This window comes from Musca domestica, unplaced genomic scaffold (assembly GCF_030504385.1).
Source record: "Musca domestica strain aabys unplaced genomic scaffold, Musca_domestica.polishedcontigs.V.1.1 138, whole genome shotgun sequence".
Taxonomy (NCBI): Eukaryota; Metazoa; Arthropoda; class Insecta; order Diptera; family Muscidae; genus Musca; species Musca domestica.
In genome coordinates this window covers 111,265-135,779 of record NW_026712189.1, presented here as the reverse complement: position 1 = coordinate 135,779, position 24,515 = coordinate 111,265, and the positions used below count along the sequence as shown (strand labels likewise).

Here is a 24,515-nt window from a genome sequence, read left to right as displayed (position 1 = left end):
CAGCTCCGGTGGCGAAACATTGCATGTATGGGTCCATGATTTGGTATAGCCCCCATATAACGGTACCTCCCGATATTCGGTAATTTGATGATTTTTGCAACCTTTTTTCACGGATTTGTCTGAAAATTGGTATTTGTTGGTTATAATGGGTTCCAGCTCCGGTGGCGAAACATTGCATGTATGGGTCCATGTTTTGGTATAGCCCCCATATAACAGGACCTCCCGATATTCGGTAATTTGATGATTTTTGCCACATTTTTTGCCACATTGGTATTAGTTGGTCATAATGGGTTCCAGCTTCGGTGGCGAAACATTGCATGCATGGGTCCATGATTTGATATAGCCCCCATATAACGGTACATCCCGATATTCGGTATTTTAATGGTTTTTGCAACATTTTTTCACTGATTTGTCTAAAAATTGGTATTTGTGGGTCCTAATGGGTCCTAGTTTGTGTAGCGAAACATTGTAATTATAGGTCCACGTTTTGGTGTGGCCCCCATATAACGGTACCTCCCGATATTCGGCATTTTAATGGTTTCTGCCACATTTCTTCTAATGTTTCTTTTACCCTAAGGTGGAGGGTATTAAACATTTGGCCCGGCCGAACTTAATACTTTTTTGCTTGTTCTATTTTTTTTGCGTGTGGAAAATATAAAAAAATAACACAAAATTGCAAAACATAACAATTCGTAAATTTTAAAATGATTCAATTTTTACAACGTTAATAGTTTGTAGAGTTTAAGATATGGATCTGGCGTATTTGGGTAATACGGACAAACAAATAATTTTACTATAGCGGAGAAGTTGAATATTTGTGTACGCCATGTCGGGTTTTAGGCAACGCAGTTATATATATATATATATATATATATATATATATATATATATATATATATATTTTTTTTTTTTTTTTTTTTTTTTTTTTGAAGTTTACCAAGGAGGATTTTATTAAATCCATTGCACAATGGATCCAAATACCATTTTTGTGTCCAAAACTATTTCAACATCTACATATGTAGACCCTCTCTATCCCCTCACCCAATTTAAAATTTAATAAAATTTTGCACGCTTATCCAAAACAATCTACATCTCTCCATCCTTGACACCAACAGTGTTCGAAAATTAGTACCATTTAGTACTTGTAGTAGTGATCATTTGCAAAACCGTTACACATCTCAATCCTAGACAACAACAGGGATCTCAATATCAAAATTGAAGATTTCAGACGCATCCCTTCACCAAATACAAAATGTAGTACTATTTAGTACTTGTTGTACAAATATAGTACGAATATCCAAAACCAGCTCCTTCTCTCAATAACAGACACCAAAAGTGACATCCACATCAAATTTCACGTTTCCAGCTCTATCACTTTACCCAATATCCTATTAAGCACTATTTAGTACTTTTCGTACAAATATGGGACGCATTTGCAAACTACCGCGAAATCCCAAACACATATCAGATTTAAATAGCACGCATTAGTGATCTTAATATCATATTCTAGAATTTTATCTCTATCCCTTTACCCAATACGAAATATTGTGCCATTCAGTACTTTTCGTACTATTATAGTATACATTTCCGAAACGAAATCCTATTATACTACACATTTCAGATTTCAGTTACCTTAAATTATGAAATCCCAAAAACCCTTCCATACATACATATATCCTGCGCTCCATCAGTGACTCCTATTTCAAACTTCAGAATTTTAGCACATTTCATTTGTCCAATACAAATTATTCAATTGTAAATACATTTTAGTGATTTTCCTGAAAGGGTACGAAAGCATGAAAAATTTGTTCCCTCCTATTAAAACACAGTGGGTCTGTCTGGTTATTCTTCCTACAGGAATTGTCTAATGGGATCTTTCTGAGATAGTAAGATTGTTTTTTTCCCATTTGCAAGAAAACACTAAAAAATAAACAGACGACAAGCAATCAGATTTGTCAAAACGAAACAATTTGTTCGCCATAGAAAGGAAATTATGTACACAAAACTTAAAAATGATCGAAAAAAAATTATTATACTTGCGATATTCATAATAAATATATTTTAAAATTCCTTGCCTATATAAGGTCACCAGAAGGAGAAGAAGCAGCGTTACAGGTAATTGCAAGAAAAAATGTGTTCATCAAGCATTTGCAAACTCTCAGTGAAAGAACTGTCAAAATTTCTCTCACGAATCTCTCTGTTGTTCAGAACGCTTGTGTCAATAGACGACTTCCAGTGACAATTTGCAACAATAGGTGTGTCTGGTTACTTTCCCTGCAGGAATTGTCCAGCAACATCTTTCTGAGAGAGCAAGGTAGTTTTATTCTCTTTTGCAAGGAAATTGCGAAAAGTAAACAGACGGTATTCCTGCAGAAGCTTGCAACTAATCAGCTGATTTGTCAAAACAAACCAATTTGTAACCCATTAAAAGAATTAAAATAAAGGAAGCACCACCGATTTTACAAGTTTTATAAATAAAAATGTTGGAAATAGTCTTTTATTTTCATATTACATATAAATATTTAGGTTTTTCACATTTTGCAAAGTTGTTCTCCAAAAACAATTAGTTTAGAAGAAATTTGTCCAGCAAGAATTTGCAAACTCTCACAGAAAGAACTGTCAAAATTTCTCTCTTCAACCGCTCTCTTTTGCAGAACTTTCGGGTTAACAGACGACTTTCAGTAACAATTGTTACAAATTTTAGGGTAACCAGACACACCTAATTGTTAAAAATTTTAGGATAAACAGACACACCTAAATTAAATGTCAAGATCATTATTTGACCGTTGTGTTTCGACGTTGATGACATGTCAATTTTTTCTCCTCCAACATATGACTACAGTTTTGTAATTTAAACACTCCGCTGTCGTATTTTATTTCCGTTGTTGTTTTTTTTTCAAACTTTAGAATGTGTCTGCTAATGCAACTACATGTTTTTTCCTTTGCCGAATTTTCTAGACTCTTTTTTTTTGAGGAAACAACTTAAACTCGTTTCTAAACGACATTTTATTACCATTTTTTTTGCCAACAAATGCATTTGAATGTTCTTTTTAGCCACTTCTGGTTTGACCACACTGACGCAACCATTTTCTTACAAATAAAGATTTGTGACGTATTTTTTCTAGTTTCACACATACATATACTTATGCATGTAAGTCGATGTTTATTATGTAATAGTGGAAAAGTTTGTGTTAGAGATCAAAATGTGTCTTCTAGAGAAATCGAAACATTTTTGTAGAAAACTGAAAAATGAGGACAGCATTTCTGCAATATTTGGCTTTGAGAGTCATGATTATGACTCGGATAGTATTTAAAAATATATAAATATATTATGGAAACATTGAAAGGCCTTGGGGGAGAAATCTTAAACTCTTAATAGGCCTTAAGTCATAATATTATAAAATCGCGCTTAAGACTTTAATAGGCCTTCAAAGCGAAGCATATTTTTTAGCGTTTTAAAAGGTTTCAAAAATAACCTTAATTTTAGGTTTCCGATAGAGCTTAAAAAATAATCCTAAAATATGATCTTAAAAACATATATATTTTTTTAATCTTTAATAGGCTTGAAAAATCTTAAAAAATAATTATAAACAAGTAAAAAAGAAGTTAGGCCGGGCCGAACTTTAAATACCTTCCACCATTTGAAACGAATTTGGAAAAAATAAAATCCGTTGAAAATTCTGTAAAAATCTTAAAAATACCGTATACAGCCGTTATATTTGAGTCTATATACTAAGACGTGGACCAGCATGGGCAACTTTTGTCATAAGTCATTAAAATATTTAAAATACGAAACGTGAAAAAAATCCGTTGAATAATGTAGCTAAAATCATCAAAATACCGAATATAGGGAGATACCATTACATGGAGGATATACGATATCGTGCACCCATATAGACAATAATCTCCCAGGGTTTAAAGTACTCAGAAGGAATTCCTTTTGTGGATTTTCAGACAATGTCATTGAAAAATTTGGCCACAGACAAAAGACTTATCTGTGCAAAATTTTAGCTTCCTATCTTTATTCGTTTTGACTATAGCGTGATTACAACAGACAGACAGGGCTAAATTGTCTTAGAATTTTGCGATATTATACTTTGTTATGTTTAAAATCTTTATTTCGATGAGTTACAATCGGAATGACTATGTATGGTGGAGGGTCGCTAAATGGTTCTTGCAAAAATATTTAAAATACGCAGGCTTATGGTTTTGAAATCCTCGAAAAGATATACTTAACCAGTAAAGAAGCTCTTAAAGTCGGGCGGGGCCGACTTTATGATACCCTACACCACGTTGCTAATTTAGTAGAGCTGCGCATAACAATTAAAAGTTTTTATGGAAGAATTTAATCAAACACGCTATGAATATAAATATAATTTAAAGTTCAAAGGACTAAATATGCCGAAGCATTTGCATCTTTTAAATTCGGACTTGTATTGCCCATTTGGTGCAAAATGACTTTGAAATCAGATAAAGATATATATGGGAGCTATATCTAAATCTGAACCGATCTCGATAAAATTTAGCAAATGTATTTCTGAGCTGTATTTGATATATTTGCCTGAATATCGTTGTTACGGAGTGCATATTATGGTTGTGGGTAACAAATATAACAAATCGGATGAACAGTATATATGGGAGCTATAGCTATATCTGAACCGATCTTCACCAACTTTGACATACTAGCTTCTAGACTCAATTCGGTCGTAAGTGCCAAATTTCATCCAATTTGGACAAATATTAGACGTTTGGTGCACAATCAAAGGTAAATCGGACGAAGTTATATATGGGAGCTATATCCAAATCTGAACCGATCTGGATAAAATTTAGCAAATGTATTTCTGAGCTGTATTTGATATATTTCCCCAAATATTGTTGTTACAGAGTGCATATTACGACTGCGGAGGACAAAAATAACAAATCGGATGAACAATATATATGGGAGTTAAAGCTATATCTGAACCGATTTCGATCAAATTTGGCATACATGTTTATATGCCTAATTTGGGTGTATATGTAAAATTCCATACAATTCGGACTGATATTACACGTTTGGTGCACAATAAAAGGCAAATCGGACGAAGATATATATGAGAGCTATATCTAAATTTTGACCGATTATCTCCAATTTCAATAGGGTTCGCCCTTGGGCCAAACAAATGACTTGTGCGAAGTTTCATCTGGATAGGGCAATAAATGCGAACTGTACTTTGTTTACAAAAATACGTGGACAGACGGACGGACGGACATGTATAAATCGACTCAGAATGTGATTCTATGCAGATCATCAAAAGGAACTATGGGTCTATCTCGTTTCCTTTTGCCTGTTACAAACAAATGCACAAAGACATAATACCCTGACCACCTTGTGGTGTAGGGTATAAAAATCCACATTTTGGGCTTCATAAACATGAAGAATATTTCATGCAAAATCCGTAAATAATTATTGGAAAAAAATTAATTTGGGCAACTAATAGCCTCGAAAGTTTTTTTTTTCCAAAAATCCACGATGAGGAATTTTATAGGTCGATCAAAATCTTTCAACCTCCCTTTGCCACTTTTCCAATTTACTACATATTAATTCATATCGTGACCATGACATTGTACTTTTTGTTTTATATAATGTATGTAGTATATATACATTCGAATTATTATTATGATTATTGTTTTTTTAAACAAATCAGGGCTCTTCGTCTGCAGTCAGTTAGTTAAGTAAGCCGATGTATAGACAACAATTTAATTGGGTTTATTACCAACCGTCATTACAAAATATTTCGTTTTTAATCTCATTGTTATGGTAGCATTTATTATTGTTGTTATAAAATCATTAAGTAATAAAAATACTATGTACCTACATATTTTCATACATATGTACAGACGAAGAGGAGCAAGTCTCTTTGTCTTCGTATTTTTCGCACAATATGTTTGTAGGTTTCTTGAACAATGTTTTGTTCAAGCATTTGTTTTTTTTGGATTTTTTACCAATGACATGGTAGAGCTGTTAAAAATATAACAGCAAAAGTTCGTCGGACCAGAAAAAACCCCAAAATGAAAAATAAACACACACACACATATGCGTATTCTCTTGTTTTAAACAATAGTACAGAAACTAATGAAATATTATTTCTACAATTTTTTTTTTTTAGAAAATACCTTATGACGGAATGCCATTAGTACAATTAGTCTGGTTGTACCTGGTTTGCTTCTGAAGTCATTTCGACAATTGCTATAGTTTACTGACAAACTACAGACATATGCACATACATACTTATGTTGATATATTTCTATATTTTGCTACGATATGCGTTGAAATGTGGCAGGGGAAATAAAAAAAAATGAACATTATGTGAAATCATTTCGCCGGCAACCGGTACCAGAAATAATAATTGAACAATAGTTTTTTGTCCTAAGGCTCAATACAATTAGACAACAGCCAGTCGGTCAGTCAGTCAGTCAGTCTGTCATTCTGTCATTCGTTTAGTAAGACATAGAGTGTGATTTCGACAATGTAGGTCTTTCATATTATGTTTCCTCTATAAATAACACACACCACAAGATGTACAATGAAATGTATCTTCATTGGCCGGAGTTTGGTACGCACCGACATTTCAATATGAAAAATAACAACAAAATCTTGACAGAAGTCATAATAGATATGTTATAGATTGGTATGCCGGGTCTTATTATAATAAAACAATAGTAATTACAAGTATTGTTGAATAAAAACGAAAATAAAACTCAATATTTATGGAGTTATGGCCATTTTAAAATTCTTACTAATTCACACTTAAAAAAGTGATCACAAATAATAGCTAAAAACGCTGAAAACTCAATATTAAAGGAGTTACGGCCATTTTAAAATATTCAATAATTCACACTTAAAAAAGTGATCACAAATAATAGCTAAAAATGCTGAAAACTCAATATTTAAGGAGTTATGGCCATTTTAAAATTCTTACTAATTCACACTTAAAAAAGTGATCACAAATAATAGCTAAAAACGCTGAAAACTCAATATATAAGGAGTTATGGCCATTTTAAAATTCCTATCATTTCACACTTAAAAAAGTGATCACAAATAATAGCTAAAAACGCTGAAAACTCAATATTTAAGGAGTTATGGCCATTTTAAAATTCTTACTAATTCTCACTTAAAAAAAGTGATCACAAATAATAGCTAAAAACGCTGAAAACTCAATATTTAAGGAGTTATGGCCATTTTAAAATTCTTACTGATTCTCACTTAAAAAAGTGATCACAAATAATATCTAAAAACGCTGAAAACTCAATATTTAAGGAGTTATGGCCATTTTAAAATTCTTACTGATTCTCACTTAAAAAAGTGATCACAAATAATATCTAAAAACGCTGAAAACTCAATATTTAAGGAGTTATGGCCATTTTAAAATTCTTACTAATTCTCACTTAAAAAAAGTGATCACAAATAATAGCTAAAAACGCTGAAAACTCAATATTTAAGGAGTTATGGCCATTTTAAAATTCTTACTGATTCTCACTTAAAAAAGTGATCACAAATAATAGCTAAAAACGCTGAAAACTCAATATTAAAGGAGTTACGGCCATTTTAAAATATTCAATAATTCACACTTAAAAAAGTGATCACAAATAATAGCTAAAAATGCTGAAAACTCAATATTTAAGGAGTTATGGCCATTTTAAAATTCTTACTAATTCACAATTAAAAAAGTGATCACATATAATAGCTAAAAACGCTGAAAACTCAATATATAAGGAGTTATGGCCATTTTAAAATTCCTATCATTTCACACTTAAAAAAGTGATCACAAATAATAGCTAAAAACGCTGAAAACTCAATATTTAAGGAGTTATGGCCATTTTAAAATTCTTACTAATTCTCACTTAAAAAAAGTGATCACAAATAATAGCTAAAAACGCTGAAAACTCAATATTAAAGGAGTTACGGCCATTTTAAAATATTCAATAATTCACACTTAAAAAAGTGATCACAAATAATAGCTAAAAACGCTCAAAACTCAATATTTAAGGAGTTATGGCCATTTTAAAATTCTTACTAATTCTCACTTAAAAAAGTGATCACAAATAATATCTAAAAACGCTGAAAACTCAATATTTAAGGAGTTATGGCCATTTTAAAATTCTTACTGATTCTCACTTAAAAAAGTGATCACAAATAATATCTAAAAACGCTGAAAACTAAATATTTAAGGAGTTATGGCCATTTTAAAATTCTTACTGATTCTCACTTAAAAAAGTGATCACAAATAATAGCTAAAAACGCTCAAAACTCAATATTTAAGGAGTTATGGCCATTTTAAAATTCTTACTAATTCTCACTTAAAAAAGTGATCACAAATAATAGCTAAAAACGCTGAAAACTCAATATTTAAGGAGTTATGGCCATTTTAAAATTCTTACTGATTCTCACTTAAAAAAGTGATCACAAATAATATCTAAAAACGCTGAAAACTCAATATTTAAGGAGTTATGGCCATTTTAAAATTCTTACTAATTCTCACTTAAAAAAAGTGATCACAAATAATAGCTAAAAACGCTGAAAACTCTATATTTAAGGAGTTATGGCCATTTTAAAATTCTTACTGATTCTCACTTAAAAAAGTGATCACAAATAATAGCTAAAAACGCTCAAAACTCAATATTTAAAGAGTTATGGCCATTTTAAAATTCCTATTATTTCACACTTAAAAATAAAACGAAAATAAAACTTTTAAACACAAATATGTCCTTCCTAAATTATAATCAAAATACACTAAAAATTCACCGTTAAAGGCTTAAAAATTCACAATTCGTTCGGTCCTTAAAAAATTATTCTTGAAAATCCATAATTAAGACTACAATGGTGTTTCACAATACTATTCAACCATATTTTTTAAACCAGCAAACAAAGGCTATAGTCGTGAGGGGCCGACCATGTGATGTCCTACAACACTGCAATATGTGGGAAGACCCCTTATGTCCTAATACAATTTGAAAGATTTCGTTTCGTCGAAATAATGTCAAAGAGTCCTGCTTAGATGTTATCCTTAGGTTTTTGACTTTGGGCATTTGCTCAATATTTGCACACTCCGTTGTATTTTTAGATATTCAAAACAATTTCACTCGAAAGTTGTACCCATTTTACAGCTAAATATAATCCAATGGTCAATCAAAAATGCTAGAGTTCTTCCCTGTCCTTCACTCTCTTCTCATACAAAATTCCATGCCGATTGGTTTTCAATAGTAACCTGTAGAGCAACTGCAAAATCAAGAAAATTTTAATTTTTTTTATCCCTTTAAACCCCTGAATGTACATCTCCAAAAACAATAGGCTTTAATTCTGGCCCCAATCCTATCCCCATGCAAAATTTCGTGACGATCGGACGATAATGATGACGTGTATTCAATATACTCAACAAATAGTGACAAAAACAAACATTCAAATTTTTGGTTGGCATATTTTTACGAGATTTTCTTAGATTTTAGATACCATTCCGAATTGATGAGAATTGTGAAAATCAGTCCAGTGGTTCTTGACGTATAACTAAGATAAATTTCTTTTACATAAATATGGCCCATCTCTTGCTATAAATCTGATATCATGGCTATCAACATCAATGGAATGGTCCGATATGACCTTTTATGATTTCGCCGGGATTAAAAATATTCGCGGTTTAATGGAAATTTTCATATTTTTTTGATACAAAAGTTATGGTTTGTTTTATTGGTTCCGACTTGAATATAGCTCCCATATATATCTTTATCCGATTTTAGATTTTAGTTTACCAAATAGCTTCAGTTTTGGCACATCTGACGGAATTCCGCCTAAAAGCAATTGCTTCAAATTTTGTTGAAAATTGGTTCAGATATAGCTATAGCTCCCAGATATATGTTTCATCCGATTTGGTGTTAAAATCATCACATGCGTAATATACACTCCACAACAATGATATTTGATACCGGGCATCAGATACTGCTCGAAAATACCTCGGCAAGTTTTATCGAGATCGGTTCAGAACTTTATATAGCTTCGATATACATCTTCATCCGATTTTAAGATTATTGTCCACCTTATATATAATATCAGCCCAAATTGAATGGATTTTTTCATATTCAACCGAATTTTACGATTTGGTAAGACTCGGTCCGGTATAGCTATTGCTCCAATAAATATTTTTATACCCTCATCTATACAAAGTATGGAGGGTATATTAAGTTCGTCATATCGTTTGCAACTCATCGAAATAATAATTTTAGACCCAACAAAGTATATATTCTTGATCAGCGTAAAATTCTTAGACGATTTAGCCCTGTCCGTCCGTCTGTCCGTCTGTTGTAATCACACTAGAGTCAAAACGAATAAAGATAGGAAGCAAAAATTTTGCACAGATCTATTTTCTGTCTACAGGCAGGTCAAGTTCGAAGATGGGCTATATCGGTCCATGATAGCGTATAGCCCTCATATAACGGTACCCTTGATATTCGGTATTTTGATTATTTTAGCCACATTTTTCAATGGAATTCTACACAAGGAGTTTATCCCCTGGAAGAGAAGCATCTATATAGGTCCACAATATCGCTAAGCCCCCATATTACGGTACCTGCCGAAAATACCGAATTTTGATGATTTTAGTCCAATTTTTCAACGGAATTGTCTGAAAATTCACACAAGAAGTTCCTTGTGAGTACTTTACGCACTGAAAGAGAATTTTCTATATAGGTCCACGATATGGTATAGTCCCTATATGACTTTACCCCCCGATATTCGGTATTTTAATGATTTCAGCCAATTTTTTCTATTAAATTGTCCTAAAATCCACAAAAGAAGTTCCCTGTGAGAACATTACCCCCTGGAAGAGAATTGTCTATAAAGGACCACAATATCATATGTCCCCTATATAACGGTTCCTACCGATATTCGGTATTTTGATGATTTTAGCCGCATTTTTAATGGCACTGTCTTAAAATCTACACAAGGGGTTCTTTCAGAGTATTTTACCCCTTAGAAGAAAATCTAAATAGATCCACGTTTTAGTATAGCGCCCATATAATGGTACCTCCCGATGTTCGGTATTTTGATGATTTTAGCGATATTATTCACCGGAATTGTTTCAAATTTCGTGTATAAAGTACGGAACAGTTACTACAGCCTCGTAAATCAAAAAAAAAAAAATATTCTTAAGTTTTGCCTTGTTAAGGCGAAGATCATATGTTTTATGATTTATGTGTTTGTTTTCTCTTTTGAGACGAGCTTAATGATCTGAAATTTGCAGTGAAAAGGAAAGCCAGATAGACCCTATCACACACTCACCACTATGCGACGCGTTTCGCCGTTGGTTAAGCGGCTCATCAGGCATATTTTGGTGTGGATGATGGCTTACCAGGGCCGTTCTCTGGAAAGTAGTATATATTTCGAACTTATTGCAAATTAGCATATGCGAATTATACACTAGAAACTCTCCAGGTTCGACTCAAGTTCTATTTTCACAGCAAAGTTTTGTTTAATTTTATTATCTTAAATTCATTAATTTCCCTAATTTTTGAATATCTTAAAATTTAGAAAAAGAAACTTTTTGTTCTAAATTTGAACATTTTCTAAAAAAAAAAGAATGAACATCAGCTAAGCGGCGTTTATGTCCTCCTTAGCTGCAAGCATTTTTCATCAAATAGGTATTCCAAAATATTCTAGGGAATATAATTGCAGGATGAAAAACGTCATGTCATTCCTATCAGATTAGCTAAAGTCCTCGGGAAGAACTGCTTCACTTTTTACAGAACTGCTTCACTATTTACATTTATTATTTATGTAATTGTTATTGCAAAAACCCAAACTGTAGCATTTTTACAGAAAATTAGACACTAAAAGGGAAAGCATTTTTGAGAGATGCTTCCAAGGTACTTAAAAATGCTTCCAAGGCAAGAGTGTTTGCAATCACACAAGTTTAACCCACTAGATCAAATAACCCAGTTGTTTAACCTTCAACACTGTAAAAGTAGGTTTTATTTGAAAATACATTTAAAACAACACGATCGAATTCTCCATAAATTTAATTTAAAAACAAGTAAGCAAAGGCTACAGTCGAGCGGGGCCGACCGCTGAATACCCTACAACACTATAATAAATGATACAGTTTATATAGGCCAGATACTCGAAAGAATTCCACAAGATATTGTGACAAATAATAAAAGAAAACCATCAGGTTTCGTTCTCTAATTTTCGAATAATAGAAACTTGAACTAATTTGCTCATTTCCAATTTATAGGTAGATGTTGCACGTAAATGGTCTTCCTAGATCTGGAACCAATATTTCCCAAAGACCTATAATCTCTCAGAAGCGGCAAAAGATTAACGTTTATTATTGGTTTTGACTGAAACGCATCTATATGAGATACAGACATTTGACTATATTCATCAACGAAATCAGCCTTAACGAAATAGTCAGAAGTGCGTCTTTTCTGTATTTGTGAATTCTCCAAAAAGACACTGGAATGGATATTTTCGTATTTTGTCCACAAAAGTTGGCAAACTCCTTCACACATTGAATATTTTTGGATGGCCATCCAAAACTGCTTGGCTTTTGCAATGTCCGGTAACCCCCATTCAAATGTGTGTGAGGATCGGGCGATAATTACGACCTGCTGACAATTTTACAGTTTTTTGGTCCATTTCAACCCCTAAATATATGACGATCATCTCCAAAAAGAGTAGGCTTCTATTCTGACCCTCATCTTATACCCATGCAAAATTTCATAACGATCGGGCCATAAATGCGATCTGTATATGATATCCTGATATCCTAACTACTTAGTTTTGTTAGCTGTAGAAATATTACCAAATGTTTAATTCAAAATGAAAATATGCCAAAAATATGAAAAAATTGAAAAAATATGAGAAAATGTTAAAAAATCAATATTTTCATCTTTAGAGAGATATTTTTATGCGATTTTTTAGACTTTTTTTCTTTCCTGCCAAGAGGCCATTCTGAATTAATGAGAACTGTCGAAATCAGTTCAGCCGTTCTCGACATATAAGAGATCTTTCAAGCATATCTTCTTTGATAAACATATATATCGCACATATTTTGCTATATATCCGATTTGTTGGATGTTAACATCAATGTAAAGGTCAGAAGTAACCTTGTGATGGCTTTGTGATTTCGCCGGGATTTAAAATATTCGCGGTTTAATGAAAAATGTTGAATTTTTTCAACACAAAAGATATGGTCTATTTTACCCGCTAAATATTATCCGATGACCACCCTAATTGGTAGGCTTCTTCCCCGCCCTAAACTTTAGCTACATACGAAATTCCGCGTCGATTGGTCTATAATTGCGACCTGTATAGCTACTGCAAAATCCGATATTTTTCAGTATTTGGTCCATTTCAACCCCTAAATATTTGGCGATCATCTCCAAAAGAAATAGGCTTCTATTCTGACCCTAACCCCACCTTCGTGCAAAAATTCGTAAGAATCGGACCATAATTGCGACCTGTAGAGTGATTACAAATTACCATGGACAGACGGACGGACATACATAGCTAGATCGACTCAGCTCGGCGAGCTAGGAAGATCCATATATACTTTCCTATATGGGAAATCAATATTTCGAGGTGTTACATAAATTCTGGCCCAATCAAACTTATAATACCCCCAACACATAGTGTTGTAGGGTATAAAAATCACTACTATAAATGTTTTGTAAAATCTAAAAAAATACGCATTTTTTCCTTTTCTTCATTACTCGTTTTCAGTTTCAAAATCACACTTAAATTTTTGGCATGAGTCAGTGTTTACATGGCTTTTAAAATATAACGATTACATCTTCGACCCTACCCATATTAGCACGCTTAATTTGTTGGTAAATATATTAGCAACTTGCGTTTTCACTTACAATATACGAGAAATACAAAAAAAGGGGCTTTAAAGCCGCTGACAAGATTTGAATGGAGATGAATGAAACCAACAAATAAGATATACAAAAGCTACTATGTAATAATACATTAAACGGGCATATATTGATTTACATATATACAACATATATATGCATAACAAATGATGATTAATTATTTACAACAAAAGATTTAAGCATTGCAAGGCAAGTTCCAAACAAAACGTTTTACAGAAAGGTAAATTTGTACATGCTTGTAAGATGTCAATTAGAGAATGGCCAATTGTTGAAAGTTACATTTTTCATTTGGTTGTTTTGGTGAGATGTATTGTTTTCAGAATTTTATTTGTACCTTAAACCTAAAGTGACTCGTAAACTATGGGAGGGCATGATGACACATTTACAAGTACCTCCAAACATTTTTATAATATTTGGTTGTAATACGAAAGTTTTTAGACATTGGTTTTAATGCAAAAGTTTTAAGTCTAAGGTCCATGATTATAAACAAACTTTTTATTAATATTTGTATTTTAATTTTCGTTGCTTTTAGTAAATACTTTTGGTACTTTGCACATTGTTGGAACCTTTAGTTTAAAATTACATTATAGCTTTGAGAGTTCATTTTTTATACCCTCAGCCATATGGCTAGAGAGGGTATATATCATTTGATACGGCCAAAACGTGCCTTATCGAAATAACGGTTTTAAACCCTAGGTTTAATTGGACCAAATCCGTTTCAGGTCATTTGGAATCGATCTAGCGATGTCCGTCCGTCTGTCTGTATGTCTGGCTGGGATGCACGATAACTCTCGAAGGGAGTATCCGATTTGGTTTAAACTGGGTACATCATAATATAATGATCAAACTTAGATCGGATTGGGAGATGGTCAATATTGGTCCACTATTTCTGGTTCCAACCTCCCCGCCAAAAAAATAAAAAGTATTCTTTACATAAAGATAAAAGATAATACGATTTTGTTCCAACTTTGCAAATCCTAATATTTGTATTAGGGCTAGGTCAGGTGCGAAAATGGTCAATATCAGTACACTCCATCAAGTACTTTGCCCACAATTGTAAATAATTACTACTCTTATACAATGTGATGTAAGATTCCGATTACACACATCACAATATTTTTATTAACCCAAGGTCTGGTGTGAAGATGGTATATATCGGTTTACATCCTTCTGGTACCTCCCAACAAAGGATCAAAATTTTGAGTATCAATGAAGCTCATAAAACGAGAAATTAACATCCGATCTTCTTCCGGTTCTCTTCATATTTCATACATCCCATTATTTCTACCAGTACAAGATCTGCTGTAAAAATGGGATATATAGGTCTACTCCTTCTGGTACCTTCCCCATTTGGAATATCCATGAAGCTCAAAAAAAAAACGCGAAATTAATATCCGATTCCACTTAGACTTGGAAAATCTCAATATTTTTATTAACACGGGTTTGCTATAAAAATGGTAGAGACTGAAACATTCCTTCTCCCCCACAAATGGCCAGCGTTTCAATAAGCAAAACTATTATAAAATCCGAAAAAAGGCATCCGGTTCCCTTCATATTTGACACGTCCCATTATTTTTACCAGCACAAGATCTGCTGTGAAAATGGAATATATAGGTCCATTTCTTCTGGTACCTCCCCCACAAAGGGTCAAAATTTGGAATATCCATGAAGCTCATAAATTGCGAAATTAGCATCATATTGCATTCAGACTTGGTACATATCAATATTTCCATCAACACAAGATCTGTTGCAAAGATGGTATATATCGTGATCATTTCTTTAAGACTTTTGAAAACAAAACGTTCAAAGAATGCGAAATAAGTATCCAACTCTCTTCAAATTTCACACATACAAACATTTTTGCTAACACAAGATTTGCTGTGAAGATGATATATATCGGCGAACTCCTTCTGGTACCTCACCCATAAAGAGTCGCAATTTTCAATACTTTTATCTGTCATAACTTGCGAAACAAGACAGCGATTCCTTACAACTTGCTATATTTAAATAATTTTTCAACCAGAACCCTGAGATAAATATGGAATTTTTGATTTCGCATAAAATTGGATATAAATGTTCGATTTTTTTGTAATTTTGCCCATATCAATATTTTTATCTGTATTAGATGAAGTATGGAAATGGAATACTTCGGTCGACTATATCTGGTACCTCACGCACATTTTAACATTTTCGTAAAATTATCGCATATCTCATATAAAGTAAAGGAAGTAACCAATATAGTCCAAACCTGGCACTTCGCAATATTTATATCATATTTATTTAGGTCCAATACGAAATGGACAATATTGGCCCATTCCTTCGGAACCTACACCATAGAGGATTAACAATTTGAATAATCATAACAGAAGTCAAAATATATTTAAATAATCGAACATTCTGATATTTTTTAACTCGTTTTTTTTTTTAATAGTTAAACTACTATTCACTAGTCGAAAAATGAAATTCAATTTAAGAAAAATACATTGCGCTGAATTAGTCAATTAAATACTAATTTACTTAAAATGTGTACTTGTTATTCAACAGTGGGAACTGTAATTAGGTGTGTCTGGTTACCCTAAAATTTGTAACAATTGTTACTGGAAGTCGTCTGTTAACCCGAAAGTTCTGCAAAAGAGAGCAGTTGGAGAGAGAAATTTTGACAGTTCTTTCAATGAGAGTTTGCAAATTCTTGCTGGACAAATTTCTTCTTGCAATCTCTTGCAACTCTTCTTCTTCTCATTCATCGACATTCAATCAGATGTTTTCTATTGTTTATTTATTTCTTTTTGTGATTTTAATTTGAAAATATTGTTTTGGAATTAGCAAGACTAATTGTTTTTGGAGAACAACTTAACAAAATGTGAAAAAAATAAATATTAATATGTAATAAGAAAATAAAAGACTATTTCCAACATTTTTAGACAAATGCCATTAGCAACAGGTTTAAAGGATTCCAGCGGAACACATTAAATCTATCTTCCTTATATTGGTCATATTTTTATTTTATTGTCAATTTCCTTTTTATTTATAAAACTTGTAAAATTGGTGGTGGTTCCTTTCGTTTAATTCTTTTAATGGGGGACAAATTGGTTTGTTTTGACAAATTAGCTGATTAGTTGCAAGCTTCTGCAGGAATACCGTCTGTTTACTTTTCGTAATTTCCTTGTAAAAGAGAGTAAAACTACCTTACTCTCTCAGAAAGATGTTGCTGGACAATTCCTGCAGGAAAAGTAACCAGACACACCTATTTTTTCAAAAATGTCAAAGTAGTGAATTTTAAATATTTTCAAATTTCTAATATCTATTATTCTTATAAACGAGAAAATATATATTACAATAATTAAGCATTTTAATTGATTTTATAAAATTTTACTCCAAAAAAATGTTTACAGTACTATCCTCATTTATTTTTAACAGATGCCATGCGTTCGTATTCCGAACAAATTCGCTTTTAGCAAATCATCCCTTCTTCTACTCTCGCAGATGATAAATAAATTGAAGGTGACTTTGGCATTTTGTTTCTTGTTGTTTTTCTTTTTATTGCTGCTCTTTTATGTTCGTTTTTATTAAACGCTTTGTAATACCCGGAGTGTAATGTTATTTCTTGTTTTGGATTTTGAAATAATTTTGACGCCGAACACTTAAATATTCACATTTGCTGTTTTTGTTGAACCATAGACGAATTGAATTGGCAAAGGTCTAATTTATTTCCAAGAGGTTATGGTCAAGCAGAAGTTGTAAATGGCAATGTAAAATAGTGTGTAATATTGTGATACCATAAAATTGTAAAAGAAACTCATTATAATTATATTTACACACTATATTGCAACGCAAATTGTCTTCTATCAGAGTTTTATATAAGGTTATATTTGACTTAACTGTGACACTAATATCTGGTTCATATTATTGAAGATTAGCCCCATGGGTTTAATAGATCTAATGGGTTATCCTTGTGTGTTCCGATAAACCTTAGGAGGGTATAAATGCCGCTCAGCCGATCTTTGTTTACGTTTACATAGACAACCAAACATGGTAGAAGAATACAGGTATCCGCATCGACACAGCTGCTGGGACAATAAACTGTCAAACTGATTTTGATATTGAAATTCGTGAATGAAAAATTATTGAAATTTGTAAAAATTGTTAAAAAATACATATCAGTACAAACTCCGATTTGCGTCGTATAAGAAAACATATAAAAATCGACTTCTTCTACCATGCAACCAAAAGAGAATACAACAAGTTAAAAAGTAACAGTCGCTTTTGCCGACAGATGTATACCCTCAGCCAATGTTCGATTATTTAAATATGTTTCGACTTCTGTTACGATTATTCAAATTGTTGACCCTCTAAGGAATTGGACAATATTGTCCATTTCGAATTGGGCCTAAAAAAAATTCAATATAAATATTGCAACGTGCCAGGTTTGGACTCTATTGGTTACTTCATTCACTCTATTTCAAATATTTGATAATTTTTGGAAAATATTGAAATATGCATCATGTATATTCCATTTCCATACTTCATCTAAAACAGATAAAAACATTAATATGGGCAAAATTACAAAAAAATCGAACATTTATATCCAATTTTATGCGAAATCATAAATTCCATATTCATCTCAGGTTTAAATAAATATTTAGATATTGTAAGTTGTAAAAAATCGCTGACTTGCTTTACAAGTTATTCCAAATAAAAGTTTTGAAAATTGTGACCTTTTGTGGGTGAGGTACCAGAAGGGGTTCGGGGTTACAAAAAAAAAATCGAACATTTATATCCAATTTTATGAAAAAACATAAATTCCATATTCATCTCAGGTTTAAATAAATATTTAGATATTGCAAGTTGTAAAAAATCGCTGACTTGCTTTACAAGTTGTGCCAAATAAAAGTTTTGAAAATTGTGACCATTTGTGGGTGAGGTACCAGAAGGGGTTCTCAGATATGTATCATCTTAACAACATATCTTGTCTTAACAAAAATGTTTGTATGTATATAATTTAAAGAGAGAGAGAGAAAGAAAAAAAGTTGAAACTAATTACGCTTTCTCTGAGCGTGTTGTTTTTCAAATTCGTGAACCCTGTGTGGGGCAGGTACCAGAAAAAGTGGTCCGATATACCAACTTTATAATATATCTTGTGTTGATGGAAATATTGAAATGTACAAAGCCTGAATGAAATCTGATGTTAATTTCGCGTTTTATGAGCTCCATGGATATTCAAAATTTTGACCCTTTGTGGTGAAGTACCAGAAGGAGTGGACCGATATATCCCATCTTCACAGCAGATTTTGTGTTAGTAGAAATAATGGTGTGTGTGTAGTATAAAGAGATCCGGATGCTTATTTCGAAATTTGTAATCATTTTTGTTATTTAAAACTTTTTGACCCTCTATGGGGCAAATAACAGAAGGAATGTCCGATCTCTACCATCTTTATAACAGATCTTGTGTTGATGGAAATATTGAGATTTGGCAAGTCTGAATGAATTCGATTGTTAATTTCGCGTTAATGGGCTTTATGGATTCAAAATGTTGGCCCTTTGTGGGGAAGTACCGCAAGGAATGGACCGATATATTCCATCTTCACACCAGACCTTGGGTTAATAAAAATATTGGGATATGTGAAATTTGAAGACAATCAGACCCTTATATCATAGTGTATACGAATTATAATTATTCAAAATTCTGACCCTTTATGGGGAAGGTACTTGATGGAGTGTATCGATTTTGTCTACTTTTGTACCTGGGTATTTGAAATTTGAAGGCAATCAGACCCTTGTATCATAATTTATAAGAATTATAATTATTCAAAATTCTAACCCTTTGTGGCGAAGGTACTTGATTGAGTGTATCGATTTTGTTTATTTTTGTACCTGACCTAACACTGATGCAAATATTAGGATTTGCAAAGTTGAAGCAAAATTGGATTATCGTTTCTTTTTTTGTACAGAAAATATTTTTTTTAATGTCGACCATTTGTGGGGGAGTTACAAGAGGGACAGAACCGATATTGCCCATCTTCGAAATCGATCTAAGTTTGATAATAATATTACGAAGAACCAAGTTTGAACCAAATCGGATACTCTCTTCAAGAGTTATCGTATGCACCAATCAGACAGAGTGACGGATCTAGGGATCGACTCTCAATGTCCTGAAACGGATTTGGTCCAAAGAGACTTAGAACCGTTATTTCGATTATTTAACAGCATTTTATTCATTCCGTGTAGGTAAGGTACGCATTTTCAAAACCAGCTCCATCTCTCAACCACAGGCATCACCATTGACATCCATATCAAATTTCAGGATGTAAGTTCTATTCCTTCACCCATTACCAAATTTAGTACTTCTCGTACAATTATAGTAGACATTTCCAAATCCTAATCCCAGATACTAACAGAGACCTCAATATCACATTTTTGAATTTCATCTCTAACCATTCACCCAGAACCAGAAATAGTAATATTCAGTACTTTTCGTAGAATTATAGTACAAATTTCCAAAACCACATGAACAGCGACTCTAATACCAAATTTCAAACACTACCTGTTCACTCAATAACAAATTATACCAAATATAGTAATATTTAGTATTTTATTGCGTTTGTAGAATACATTAGAAAAATTACCCCTTTATAACAAAAATACCTAAATTCTAGCTTCATCCGTTCACCCTAAGCATAACTATTCCCAATTTACAATCATTTAATACAGTTCGCAAACTTTCTAAAACCACCTTCATACATCAATCTTACTTTCCAACCTTGATTCTCATATCAAATTTCACGTTTTTAGCTCCATTTGTTCACATAATACCAAATGGTTCCATTTTAGAACTTTAGAACCATTCTAGAACTTTTCGTAATCTTAAAATTCGAATTTTCAAAAGTCTATTAAACATTTATCCTGCACTCCATAAGTGAATTTCATTCCCAATTTCTGAATTCTGGCCCATGTAGTTTGTCCAATAAACTCAATTTTTAGTCCATATAAGTAGTTTTCGTATTCTTGTAGTTCGAATTTCCAAAAACCCAGACTCGAAAAACTATATACTATAAACTATGTATTTTTTTGGAAGTAAAAAATCTAAATAGTTTTGGTATCAAGTTTTTTGCTTTATCCGTTCACATAATGCGGAATGGTTAATTTTTTGAAAATTTAGTACCAATTTAGAACTTTTCGTAATGTTAAAATTCGAATTTTGAAAGCCTTTTGGTACATCTATCCTGCACTCTATAAGTGAATTTCATTCCAAATTTCTGAATTTTAGATCATTTCGTATGTAAGTATTCAATTTGTAGTACATAAATATACTTTTCGTACTCTTTTAGTACGAATTTCCAAACAAAAACCAGTAAAGAAAGTCCTAAAGTCGGGCGGGGCCGATTTTCTGATTCCCTACACCACTTTGCTAATTTAGTTGAGCTCCCCTTAATAATTAAAAGTTTTTATGGGAGAATTCAATCATACACGCTATGAATATAAATATAATTTAAAGTTCAAAGGACTAAATATGCCGAAGCATTTGTATCTTTTAAATTCGGACTTGTATTGCCCATTTGGTGCAAAATTAATTTGAAATCAGATAAAGATATATATGGGAACTATATCCAAATCTGAACCGATCTCGATAAAAGTTGGCAAAAATAAATATCTGAGCTGTATTTGATATATTTCCCTGAATATCGTTGTTACGGAGTGCATATTACGGCTGTGGGTAACAAATACAATAAATCGGATGAACAATATATATGGGAGCTATAACTATATCTGAACCGATCTTCACCAAATTTGACACACTAGCTTCTAGACTCAATTCGGCCGTAAGTGCCAAATTCCATCCCATTTGGACAAATATTAGACGTTTGGTGCACAATAAAAGGTAAATCGGACGAAGTTATATATGGGAGCTATATCCAAATCTGAACCGATCTCGATAAAATTTGGCAAAGATATTTCTGAGCTGTATTTGATATATTTCCCTGAATATCGTTGTTACGGAGTGCATATTACGGCTGTGGGTAATAAATACAATAAATCGGATGAACAATATATATGGGAGCTATAACTATATCTGAACCGATCTTCACCAAATTTGGCATACTACCTTCTAGACTAAATTCGGTCGTATGTGCCAAATTCCATCCCATTTGGACAAATATTAGACGTTTGGTGCACAATAAATGGTAAATCGGACGAAGTTATATATGGGAGCTATATCCAAATCTGAACCGATCTCGATAAAATTTGGCAAAGATATTTCTGAGCTGTATTTGATATATTTCCCTGAATATCGTTGTTACGGAGTGCATATAACGGCTGTAGGTAACAAATACAACAAATCGGATGAACAATATATATGGGAGCTATAGCTACATCTGAACCGATTCACCAAATTTGGCATACTACCTTCTAGACTAAATTCGGTCGTATGTGCCAAATTCCATCCCATTTGGGCAAATATTAGATATTTATATATTTAGATATAAATATTTCATACTATTCGGGCTGATATTACACGTTTGGTGCACAATAAAAGGCAAATCGGACGAAGATATATATGGGAGCTATATCTAAATTTTTACCGATTATCTCCAATTTCAATAGGGTTCGTCCTTGGGCCAAACAAATGTTGTTTGCAAAGTTTCATCTCAATCGGATAATAAATGCGACCTGCATTTTGTTCACAAGAATACATGGACAGACGGACGGACGGACGGACAGACGGACTGACATGCATAAATCAACTCAGAAAGTGATTCTATGCAGATCATCAAAAGGAACTATGGGTCTATCTCGTTTCCTTTTGCCTGTTACAAACAAATGCACAAAGACATAATACCCTGACCACCTTGTGGTGTAGGGTATAAACAGATGTAGTAAAGGAAAGAAGTAAAATTCTAAATTGGTTTATAGTTAAATATATGTGACAAAATCACGCAAGAGTTCTACCAAATTTAAAAATGTTAAATTTTCCGCTGAATCTGCAAAGTTTTGTATCCAAATTTGTAATTTTAATTTGAAAAAACATCTCTTTTTATCTCATACTCGTTTAATTTTATTGCTGTTTAAAATGAAAAATTGTGAGATTTTTTTTTCAATCCATATTGAACAATAACATATTTTAAATGGGAATTTTAGCACAATCACAAAACTAAAGAAATCGAAAGAATTCATATTCAAATTCACTCACGCTTGAACTACATTTATCTAATTAACTAAACGTTTCATTAACCCACTAACCCAAAGTAAATAAATATTATAAACAGGAAATGGAATGCACATCTGTATTCCAAACCATGTACATACATATTTTACTGGCCAACGAGGCTGGCCAGCTAGCCATGCAGCCAGCATCTATGCAAATGAATGTAAAATTTCGTAAAACTTGCCGAACAAGAAACAAAATTTCGTAAAATTGCCAAATATTTGTAAGTGCTTAACGTTCAATGATGTTTGAAATGTCTATGGGTCAGCTAAAATGTTAATGCATGGACGCATGCGTCTTGAGTCAATACAACACAACATTTATTCAACAACACTTGAAGAAGCCAATCAATTAGATTATTTGAATATCAATATTTTCCAGGCAGTGGTTTGAAATCAACAAACTGTATTGTTTTTGGAAATAAAATAAGATAACATTTTTAACTTTTTTTTTTCAAACATACCTTAGTTGAAAGGTTTTTTTTTAATTTTTTTTAATAACACAGTCGAGTTAAAGTGTTATTTTTATGTTAAACGTTTGAAGTTTTGAATAATATCTTTTCAATAATATCTTTATTTTTTGAAGATTTTCTTTAAAAATATTTTTATTTTAAAAATATATTTTCAATGTTTCATTTATTCACTTCCACACACACATATACACGATTTTGAAATTTCAAAGAATTGTTGTTTGGTTTTTTTTTTCTTCTTTTGTTTCGATTTTGAATTCAAGTTTTGATTTTCTTTGTTTTCTTGACTTTGGATTACACCGAACCTTGCCGTTCGGTAGCCAGATGCTGAATGATCTAAAGCGGCAAATGACACGTCTAATGTAGACTTGTTGTGTATGTTGGTCTTTCGGCCAAACTGTGTAAAGACTCCAAATGTTTTATTAAGGTTGTCTCAAGACACATTCGAAGTTAACGTTTTATTAATGCTTGAGAGGTGTGCTGAGTTAGGTAAACGTAAACGTAAGGTATACACGTAAATATGTTTGAAACCTATAACAAAATGAATTTTTATAACTTTGCAAGTATAGATCTGTAATGACATATTAAAATTCATTTCACTTGAATTTTTTTTTTTTTTTTTTGATATCGAATGAGAGATTTTGTTGTAGGCCTGGGCCTTAATTCTTGTTCTATGAAAATTTGAAATGAAACTTTTATAAAGGAAAGAGATGTCATATGAAAAATTTTATAAAGGAAATATTTTTTATTTCATATTTTCATTGAACAAGAATCCAGCCGCTGATTTTAAGATTATAACTCAATTAAATATATTTTCCTTAAGGAAAGATTCTTAAAAATTTGTAAAAAAAAAAAACAAAAAAAAAAAAAGCTGTAAGTTCGGCCGGGTCGAACGAATGGGGGGCTATACGAAGACGTGGACCTGCACACACAATTTTC

General features: G+C 32.3%; 1 protein-coding gene across 1 annotated transcript in view; it reads right to left on the bottom strand.

Annotated features, from left to right (window-relative positions):
• The window catches only part of LOC131801016 (clavesin-2-like), a 39,099-nt gene extending 15,143 nt beyond the window's left edge, over positions 1-23,956 (bottom strand). The window contains exon 1 of the mRNA XM_059118939.1: positions 23,571-23,956. The gene's annotated coding sequence lies outside the window, so the exon portion shown is untranslated. The remainder of the gene's footprint in view (positions 1-23,570) is intronic.
• Between the last annotated feature and the right edge of the window lie 559 nt (positions 23,957-24,515).